The sequence below is a fragment of the Podarcis melisellensis genome (genome assembly GCF_964234715.1).
Source record: "Podarcis melisellensis genome assembly, chromosome: 3".
Taxonomy (NCBI): Eukaryota; Metazoa; Chordata; class Lepidosauria; order Squamata; family Lacertidae; genus Podarcis; species Podarcis melisellensis.
Genome location: NC_138530.1, coordinates 110,762,116 through 110,772,390, shown reverse-complemented (window position 1 = coordinate 110,772,390; position 10,275 = coordinate 110,762,116). Strand labels below are relative to the sequence as shown.

The 10,275-nt window shown below is 42.8% G+C and overlaps 1 long non-coding RNA gene across 1 annotated transcript; it reads left to right on the top strand.

The window, feature by feature from the left end:
* Window positions 1-500: 500 nt before the first annotated feature.
* On the top strand, window positions 501-10,064 carry LOC309367336. The gene is made up of 2 exons (XR_014167055.1): window positions 501-2,262; window positions 9,819-10,064. It is a non-coding gene; the product is annotated as an uncharacterized lncRNA (long non-coding RNA).
* The last annotated feature ends 211 nt before the right edge of the window (window positions 10,065-10,275 follow it).

Genomic DNA, 10,275 nt, shown 5'->3' with positions numbered 1-10,275 from the left:
ACTGGGCATTGCCATCCCCGCCCCCCCCCCGTGGCAGTGTTCCAAGCAGTGAGCTGACCCGAAAGAGACCGTCCGCTGGTGCCATCCCACTAACGGATCATGTAGCGCCAGCCACTCATTCCCAATATGATGGGTGGTCCCGCCAGGGTGGCTACGTGAAAGGCAATGACTTCCGTGTGCCTGGTCACCCTCATTCTCATGGGGACAGTCTGTTGGGTTACTTCTCCCCCCAGAAGTTCCCTCCCATCAATCGTGGTGACTTGCAAAGGACTACTTAGGGGCAGAGTCTGTATCTGATGCTCTGACGCGAATTCCTTACTCATGAAATTGCAAGAGCTGCCTGAGTCTAACAGCGCTTTTATCGTGAGTGGATGTCCGTTGGGTAGCTCTAGCACCACCCCTATGGCGATGGCTGCTCGGGGGGGGGGGTTCAGGCTTGGGCACGTTCACTGGTCCTTGGCCTGGCTGCTCATTTTTTATTTAAAAATAAAAATGATATAGTCCTTTGCCAATGCCTAAGCCAATACCGCTCACATTTCTGTAATCAATAAAGTTGTGGCCTAAAATTTGCCCAATAACCTTAAACCAAAATTCTGTGTCAGTGTGAATTTTATTCTAATGAGGGGCTGGTTTGGGGGCCTTGTCACGCAAGACACTTTGATGTTTTTGTTACAGCAGTCTAACAGGGCTACCCTTCTGGAAATTTATTAATTCTGAAAAGGAAAACACAAGAATGCAATTGAATTGTACATATCTTTTGATGGATGAGATACACATGTCTATGGTGTTTTTTGATATATGCAAAACCCCAAAATATATATTTCCACATCAGTGAACAACAAAGCAAAGGGAAGACTTCTGCAAAATAAACCAATTGTAGCAGAAAGTACAATACCCAAGTGGAAGTGTGAATCAATGTTAGAATGGATTGAAACACTTTTGCACATCCCTATAAAACTGTTAAATTTTTTTTTAACACACCGTGCATGTGGAGGAGGGAAGGAGTTGATTGTTGGGATGGAAAGTAAGGGAGAGACAACTAGAGTTGCAACTATTAAAAGCAGCAACTTTGAGACTTTGAAAAACTTTGCTGCCCATTTCCTAAAGTGCTTTGATCAGAGAAGCCCTTGTATTCTTTGTTATGCCTAGGGCTTTTGTTCATATCAGAAAGCGAATTTTTATTTCTCCACCAGCATTAAAGGGGCAGCATATTCAAATCTTGCTGCCAGACTTGACAAGACGGAAATGAAGGATTCCCACAACAAGTGTTTGAACAGCATATTTGATCCAATAGCGAGGTGGTAGGGGCAGAGCATCATTGCTTAACTGGATATAGGGATGCAGGTGATGCTGTGGTCTAAACCACTGAGTCTCTTGGGCTTGCCGATCAGAAGGTTGGTGGTTCAAATCCACACAACGGGGTGAGCTCCTGTAGCTTTGTCCCAGCTCCTGCCTACCTAGAAGTTCGAAAGCACACCAGTGCAAGTAGATAAATAGGTACTGCTGCGGTGGGAAGGTAAGCAGCATTTTCATGTATTCTGGTTTCCGTCATGATGTCTCGTTGCACCAGAAGCGGCTTAGTCATGCTGGCCCCTGGCCCGGAAAGCTGTCTGCAGACAAACGCCAGCTCCCTCGGCCTGAAAGTGAAATGAACACCACAACCCCATAATTGCCTTTGACTGGACTTAACTGTCCAGGGATCCTTTACCTTTTACCTTTACCTACCTTTTGTGTACAAATAAATGCGTGTTGATGCATTACATTGTTATTATAGACCTCTGATAAGGGAACCTAATATGTAGGAACAGGAGAGTAAAATCAAGTTAAGAAACCCCAGTCTGGTCCAAGGTGCAAAGGACATCATTCTCATGAACATGGTGAGCAATGTGTTGGCATGCCAGGCAGTGTCTCCTTGTTGTTCAGGTGAACAGCAGTTGTGGGCTGGTACATTGGCCAGTTCCTCTCTCCTTCAGCATCAGCATGACATCACAATGGCCTGTGATTCTCCTTCTGATTGGACACATCCGTGTGAGAACACAGTGGCCAGTCTGTGAAAAAGGCAGCATCAGCATGAGATCACAGTGGCCAGTTTTTCTCCCTCATCTGGCTAGCATGGGCCACAGTGGGCAGCCCCTGTCCTTCAGGTAGGGAGCATCATCTTGTGGGGAGAGGCATTCATTCATCTTCATTCCTCTTCCACTCAGGCAGGCAGTAACATGTGGGCAGAATATTTATTTTTCTTGCGGAAGCTGCCAAAAGCAGGTACATGTCAACACAATCTCTTTTTCAGTGAGGTGGGCTTAGTCGGGAGCAGATGGTGGACCCTGTATGTTCTTCTCTTAGTGAGGTGGTCAGCAGAAGTTTGAGTGTAGTGGTTATCTCACCAAAATGGGCAGCAGCATGCGGACAGAGAAGCAGCAGGCAAGGCAAAGAGCTGGCAAGTAGGCAATCCATCAATTACAGGGCCTCTCTGCTTACAGGAAGTGGACACGGGTGGTGCTGTGGTCTAAACCAGTGCAAGTAGATAAATAGGTACTGTTGCGGCGGGAAAGTAAAAAGTAATTCCATGCACTCTGGTTTCCATCACGGTGTTCCGCTGCACCAGAGGCAGTTTAGTCCTGCTGGCCACATGACCCAGAAAGCTGTCTGTGGTCAAACGTTGGCTCCCTCAGCCTGAAAGTGAGATGAGCGCCGCAACCCCATAGTTGCCTTTGACTGGACTTAACTGTCCAGGGGTCCTTTACCTTTACCTTGTACCTCAACTGGGTTCTCAATGCCTCGTGTCACTTCTAGTTACCAAGAAGGAGAAAGGAGAAGCAGTGGGGAGTGGTAGGAACATTGGATAGGGTCCACTGCTCTGCTTGGACTGCAGCCATCTGCCCACTGCCTCAACCTTGCTCCACTCAGTAACTGGCAGCCATTTGCCATTTGCAGCATTGGCAGGTCAGGTAAGTAACACCAGCCTCTCTCTCTTTTTTAAAAAATAATATTTATTAAGAGTTTAAAGATTACAGAATAAAAAGAAAAAGAATTAAACAAAACAAAACAATACAATACAGAAACAAAAAGACTACATATACATAACAAAACAAAATAAAAACAATTAAAAACACATCCAATACTTTCAATATCTTATCTTTTTATTTACTTGTTTCAGCGACCTCCTCGCACCTCCCTTTTTTGTATTCCACTTCAATTAACTGTTTCAGCAAATCCTTTCCATCTTCCTCAGTTTTCTGTCCTATAATTTATCTTAACACATTCTGACCTTATTTTTCCCTTTGATCCATTAACAATCTATTTGTACTTAATTCTTTATAACATTTCTGCTAAAGCCATATAACTTCATTCCAGCATCCTTCTAACATTCATTAATTTTACAATATTTCTGTAGATAATATTTAAATTTCTTCCAATCTTCTTCCACCGACTCTTCTCCCTGGTCTCGGATTCTGCCGTAACACCAGCCTCTCAGGCCCTACTGATTTCAACCTCGGAAAGCACTTTAAGAGAAGGAAATTCTTGCATTTAATCCCAATGGCTGCAGCTCAATGTCTGTGCAAGCCCCCTGGCAGTGATGGGCCTTAATGACATTCAATCAATCTCAGAGATAATTGTATGGAAACAAACATGGTTGCCCCCAACGAAAAACCAGAGGCCACCATGTTTCTTTCCTACAGTTTCCTCAAAGTGCACAGCATCAAGGAGCCCCATACGTTGTAATAATAATAATAATAATAATAATAATAATAATAATAATAATAATTTATTATTTATACCCCATCCATCTGGCTGCGTTTCCTCAGCCACTCTGGGCAGCTTAGAGCAAAATATTAAAATAAATAATTCATCAAATATTAAAAGTTTCCCTAAACAAGGTTGCCTTCAGATGTCTTTTAAAAGTCAGATATTTATTTCCCTGACATCTGAAGGGAGGGTGTTCACTACTGTGAAGGCCCTCTGCCTGGTTCCCTGTAACTTCGCTTCTCACAGTGAGGGAACCGCCAGAAGACCCTTGGAGCTGGACCGCAGTGTCCGGGCTGAACGATGGGGGTGGAGATGCTCCTTCAGGTATACAGGACCGAGGCCGTTTAGGGCTTTCAAGGTCAGCACCAGCACTTTGAATTGTGCCCGGAAGCATACTGGGAGCCAATGTAGGTCTCTCAGGACCAGTGTTATGTGGTCTTGGCGGCCACTCCCAGTCACCAGTCTAGCTGCCGCATTCTGGATTAGTTGTTGTTTCTGGGTCACCTTCAAAGGTAGCTCCATGTAGAGTGCATTGCAGTAGTCCAAGCGGGAGATAACTAGAGCATGCACCACTCTGGCAAGACAGTCCACAGGTAGGTAGGGTCTCAGCCTGCGTGCCAGATGGAGCTGGAAACAGAATGCTAGCCACTCCAGTTAGCTGGATGACCTGTTTGGGGGTTTTTAAAAAAGGCATTGGGGGGGGGGAACCTGTTGCATGTGTAGAGGCAGTGCTGAAGCTCTTGGACCACTATTGCAATATTTTTAAAACCTTCATATTCCCATGCAGATTTTAAAGGATTTTCTCTTGAAAAATCTCACAGAAACAGGATCAACAATGCCATCTCTAGAAGGGACTGCCTTTAATGGGTCCATCCATTCCTCCCCTTGGGGGTGTTTTTTCACAGAGCTTTGTTTCCCAAAAGGGGACCATTCATTTTAAGGGGCACCCTCTAAGGTGGACCCGGTGGTGTTGGCATTTAGTTTTTAAAACAGACTCAGCAATAGCAAAATATAGGGAATCATTTCTGTTCTGAATCACCACATTCGTAGCATGACCTAGAGCAGTGGTGGCCAAACTTGGCCCTCGAGCTGTTTTGGGACTACAACTCCCATCATCCTTGACCACCGGTCCTATTAGCTAGGGATGATGGGAGTTGTAGTCCCCAAACAGCTGGAGGGCCAAGTTTGCCCATGCCTGGCCTAAAGCGACCTGCCCATCTTTTACATGAGATATACTGAGAAGTTGAAACCATATAGTTTCATCCACTTCATGAAAAGAACCTGCAAAATCAACCTGCCTGAGAAATATTTGGGTACAGATGTTTGTACTAGTCATCACACTCTTTGGATTTGATTAGTAATAACAAAAACAGTGTATCATTTCGCTCGATTGCTTGATTCAGTTCTAAAGTAATATTTGTCATCTTTACAAAGGTTAGCGATTTTATTTTAAAAGTTATGTGGCAAAACCAGGGACTTTAAAAAATGCAACATGATGTTAAAAGCGCATAGCTGCAGAACCACTAATTTGCAAGTTGCTGCGAGAGATGTGCCCCTGGGATATAACAATATCCCAGTACAGAAGAATAATTATGCAATATCCTGCACCACATTGATATGAAATAGTAAAATCTAAAAGAAAGAAAAACATTTAAAATGTTGTGATATTTTATGCCCTTATGTTTTTTTATTTGTGTCATTGCCATTTCTATATTCTTTTTCATATACAGAAATGCCATTTTTGAAATATTTACTTTTTGGGTAGTTTGATAGCACTGTGTAAAATTACTTTTTGTGTGCAAAGAAATGGACTGCCTTTGGTATGTTACTTACATGGCTGGTTGTGCATGTTTGTTAAGTTTACGTTTATCTTCCCGTGTTTCGATAGAAAGCTTGATTTCATATCCATTTTCCTTGGTTATGAAGTGTCCGACTCCACACATCATAACTCACATTTATATTGGCTTCTATTGCACCTCATAATATGCTGAATTTCCTTCTCACTCTGGTTATAACGAGTCTCACATCACATCAGTGTATAATGCTTTTTGGTTTGTAAAATGTTAGTATCCCAGATTAACGAGTCTCTCATCACATTTTACATTAGCTCTACTGGTTTCAGTTATGCATTGTAATTCAATAAATTCCATGTTTTAAATCATTGTATGATTTTATTGCCTCCTTTTGCACACTGTAACATAATAGTGGGCTTTCATGTACGTGTGTGCATATACGCGCAGAATGTGGTATATTCCCAGCTCTTATATACTAAGGACAGTGAAGTTTTCAATGGCCAAACATCACGTTTGCTTTTTTGCATGCCTTCGAACGACACTGCAAATCCCATTGGCTTATCCTGGAGCAATAGTTGTGAAATCATATCATATTATACATATCATCATATTGTCAAACTTAGCAGCTGATGATGGACATCATATCTCAGAAGAACTCTCACACTTTTTGATCATTCTGCATGTTTCTGGAGTAAGTCCTCCATACGGACTACAATTCCCATCTTCCCTGATCCTTGGTCATGCCAGCAGGGAATTGGAATCTAACAACATCCAGAGGATCACATTATGAGTCATGTGACAAGTGGAGGTGCATGTGCAATTTGCATGGAAGACCGCTTAGGTCCATGGATCTCTCCTGCTGGAATGAGATACAGGTGTTTGCTCGTGCAAATGGATATATGTCACTAGGGCTGTAACAACCTAGCTCTCATTTGCCTTCACAGATCTGGACAAAGGGTTTAAGAACTAAGTTCATACCAAGGATCATAAAGACTAGTTGAATGGACTTCTTCAGGAGGTGGCGGGCTCTCCTTCCTTGGAGGTTTTTAAGCAGAGTTGGATGGCCACCTGTCATGTATGATTTAGTTGAGATTCCTACATTGCAGGGGGTTGGACTAGATGACCCTCGGTGACCCTTCCAACTCTACAATTCTATGGAGTTGTTGGAGGCAGCAGCAAGTAGTCCATTACAGCAACCCCTGCCTGATGATGCAGCAAACAGCCTCTGCTTGAAGACCTCCAGCAACTAAGAGCCCACCACACATCTAGGTCAGATGTTCTCAAACTGTGCTCCACCGACCACTTGTGGTCTACAAGTGCCATTCAGGTGGTCCATAGAAAGGTTGCAGGATAGTTGATAATACTTATTGGTCACAGTTTGTCAGTGATACTTGTAAGGATTTCAATGGAGCTGCCCATGGAGCAAATGCAAATTTGTAACTCTTAAGGAAAAGGAAATAACATTGTGTTTAGGGAAAATACTAGCCTGGTTGCATCCCTGCTAGTTGTGCAAATGGTCCTCAGCTCATATGACTTGTTTCTATCATTGTTACGTGTCTAAGGAGGAAGGAGTTTGAGAACCACTGCTCTAGGTTCTATTGTTGAACTGTTCTCACCATTTAAAAGTTTCTCCTAATGTTCAACCATAATCTGCCTCCTGTAACGTACGCTCATTAGCTTCTTCTGACACTTCTTCAGGTATATGAAGAGTAGTAACATTTCTTCTCAACTCTGCTAAGAATACCCAGATCATACATGAACTTCATCTTCTATTATCCTTGTGATACTGCACTTAGTATATAAGTGCTAACATGGATCATTGTTGCACTGATTGATATTATCATTTAGAAAAAAAAGTGCTGCTGATATTGATGATAAAAGTATCAGTCAACACAAGGACCTTCCAAGGTAGGTCAGTATGATTGCACTGGCAGTACGGATGAGGAAGAAGGAGATAACTCACTTGTGAGTTCATAGTAGAGCTGAAATTCAAACCAGATAGTTACTGATTTGCGGTGTGATTTTTTAGCCATTCTGCTACACTCGGTTTCCATCAAAACTACTAAAAAAAGTTCCACATCTTTGGCTATCCTGGCAGTCATGTGAGCCAGAAGAGTTTACCCTGAATTTAATCCAAACACTTCTGATCAAAAAGTTTTTAGTGTAGAACCACTGGGAACAGTTCTAGTGATAACTACTACAGGTTTGTCTGTAAACCCTATGAGTGGAGTTGATTTCAAAGGAAAGTTGAAGAAAGGTTTTCTCCAGTGGTGCTGATGGACCACTTTGATGGAGGTGAATTTTTAGGCAACCTGATGAAGTTTTATTCAGACCAGGTGTGAACTGTGTGTGTGTTGTGTGTGTGTGTGTGGGGGGGAGACACGACAAGGAAGCAGTTATCACTGTAAGTGTAAAGAAAAATAAAACATTCATCCTATTGTCATCAGGAGGAGAATGGTATTGGAATCAGTTTGAGGCTACAACATAGTTATAAGACCCAGAGAATCACTGAAAACTTTGAATCCTATACCCTGTGTGTTCTCCAGGGGACAAAGCATATGTGGTCATAACTGAGGTGGGGATGGTTCAGGTTTTCACCTTTAAAGCCCTAAACGGCCTAAGCCCAGTATACCTGAAGGAGCGTCTCCAGCCCCATCATTCTGCCTGGACACCGAGGTCCAGTGCTGAGGGCCTTCTGGCGGTTTCCTCCCTGCAAGATGTGAGGTTACAGGGAACCAGGCAGAGGGCCTTCTCAGTAGTGGCGCCCGCCCTGTGGAATGCCCTCCCATCAGATGTCAAGGAAATAAACAACTATCTGACTTTTAGAAGACATCTGAAGACAGCCTTGTTTAGGAAAGTTTTTAACGGTTGATGTTTTATTGTGTTTTTAATATTTTGTTGAAAGCTGCCCAGAGTGGCTGGGGAAACCCAGGGGTAACAACAACAACAACTTCTAGACATGCCCTCTCACCAACCCCCACACATTCCAAGGTCCAATTTACATCTTACAAAAAGGGAGTCTGTGTATATTGGGGAGCATGGACATTGGCTTCTGTGCAGGGCGTTTAAACACAACGAGTTCAGGCATGGCAAGGGACTGGGGCCAGCTGGTGAGATTTAGACTCCCCCCAGATGTGTACACAATAGCTTAGAGAGTTTCTATGTAGGGTCCATTCCCCTCGACTGGGACCCTCTTGGCAACTATATGCACACCAGTTCTATCAAAAGTTATGGAAGGAAATTTTTCCAACCGAGCATTTCATCCCATTCATTTGTTTCAGTGTTTTCAAATTTGTAAACCACCTAGGGTGCTTGGGCAGAAAACCAATAAATAAATAAATAAATAAATAAATAAATAAATAAATGCCCCACCTCCTGCCAATAATTATGTGCATATGTACTACTGTGACTGCTGCCTTGAACACAATTCCAAGTGTTGGTGCTGACCTTTAAAGTCCTAAATGGCCTCGGTCCAGTATACCTGAAGGAGCGTCTCCACCCCCATCGTTCTGCCTGGACACTGAGGTCCAACTCTGAGGGCCTTCTTGCAGTTCCTTCACTGCGAGAAGCCAAGTTACAGGGAACCAGGCAGAGGGCCTTCTCGGTAGTGGTGCCCGCCCTGTGGAACACCCTCGCACCAGATGTCATAGAGAAAAACAACAACCATACTTTGAGAAGACATCTGAAGGCAGCCCTGTTTAGGGAAGCTTTTAATGTTTGATGTATTACGGTATTTTAATATTTTTTTGGAAGCTGCCCAGAGTGGCTGGGGAAGCCCAGCCAGATGGGCGGGGTATAAATAACAAATTATTATTATTATTATTATTATTATTATTATTATTATTATTATTTCCTTATGGTAGAGAAATGATAAGATATCTGATGAATGATCTAACGTTTTGCCCCAGCAAGTAGATTGCAAAGGGTAATGGCATTGTGTGAGGAATAATTAAGGGATAACGGGAGTTTCAGGGAAAGGTGCCAGAAAGATTTCCTTGCTCTTGTTCTTGAGCTCTGCTTGAGGGTTTGTCATTGTGAGAACAAGATGCAGGACTAAAAGGGCCACTGGATTGATCCAGCAAGCTCTTATGTTCTTATATTTTGGAGAGCCAAAGTAGACCGGGCAAATCTAGGTGGACCAATGGTCTATTTCAGTATAACACATGTTCATAGGTTTCCAGACAAGGTATCAAATTGGTACCTTTTTGAAATTCAATGGAATTTTTATACCCTAAGTAAGAGGTGAGCTACAAATTGCACTCTTTGGCTACCAAACAGGTGACCAAGGCATCTGAATGCCATCTTTCGGCCAAATTTGAACAAGTGACAGAATGGGATAATTGGCAGTTCGGAGAGCCCATGCTCTGCTCAGCTCGTCTAGAATAATGATGGCTTCTTACTGAAGCTGCCCCAAACATCAAAGCTGACCGGGAAGATCCAGAATTGGCGTGATGAATTGTTTCAAAAGGACTGGAGCCAATTTATACTTTATATGAAAGAAAATTGTAAACAGTTGAAAACGTTTGTAGGTTTGAGTTGAAATGTTTGGTAATGGGAAAATAAGGAGCTGATTTACATACAAGAAGGTGAGTGCTAAAAGTTTGACATCAGGTAAAAAAGTGGATATAGGAATGTGAAGAAATTGGTAAAGTTGTGTGGAAGTCAATTAGAGGGAGGGAGGTCGATGCTTTATTTAAGCAATTCTTTAAGTTATGGATTTTTGATTTTTGATATG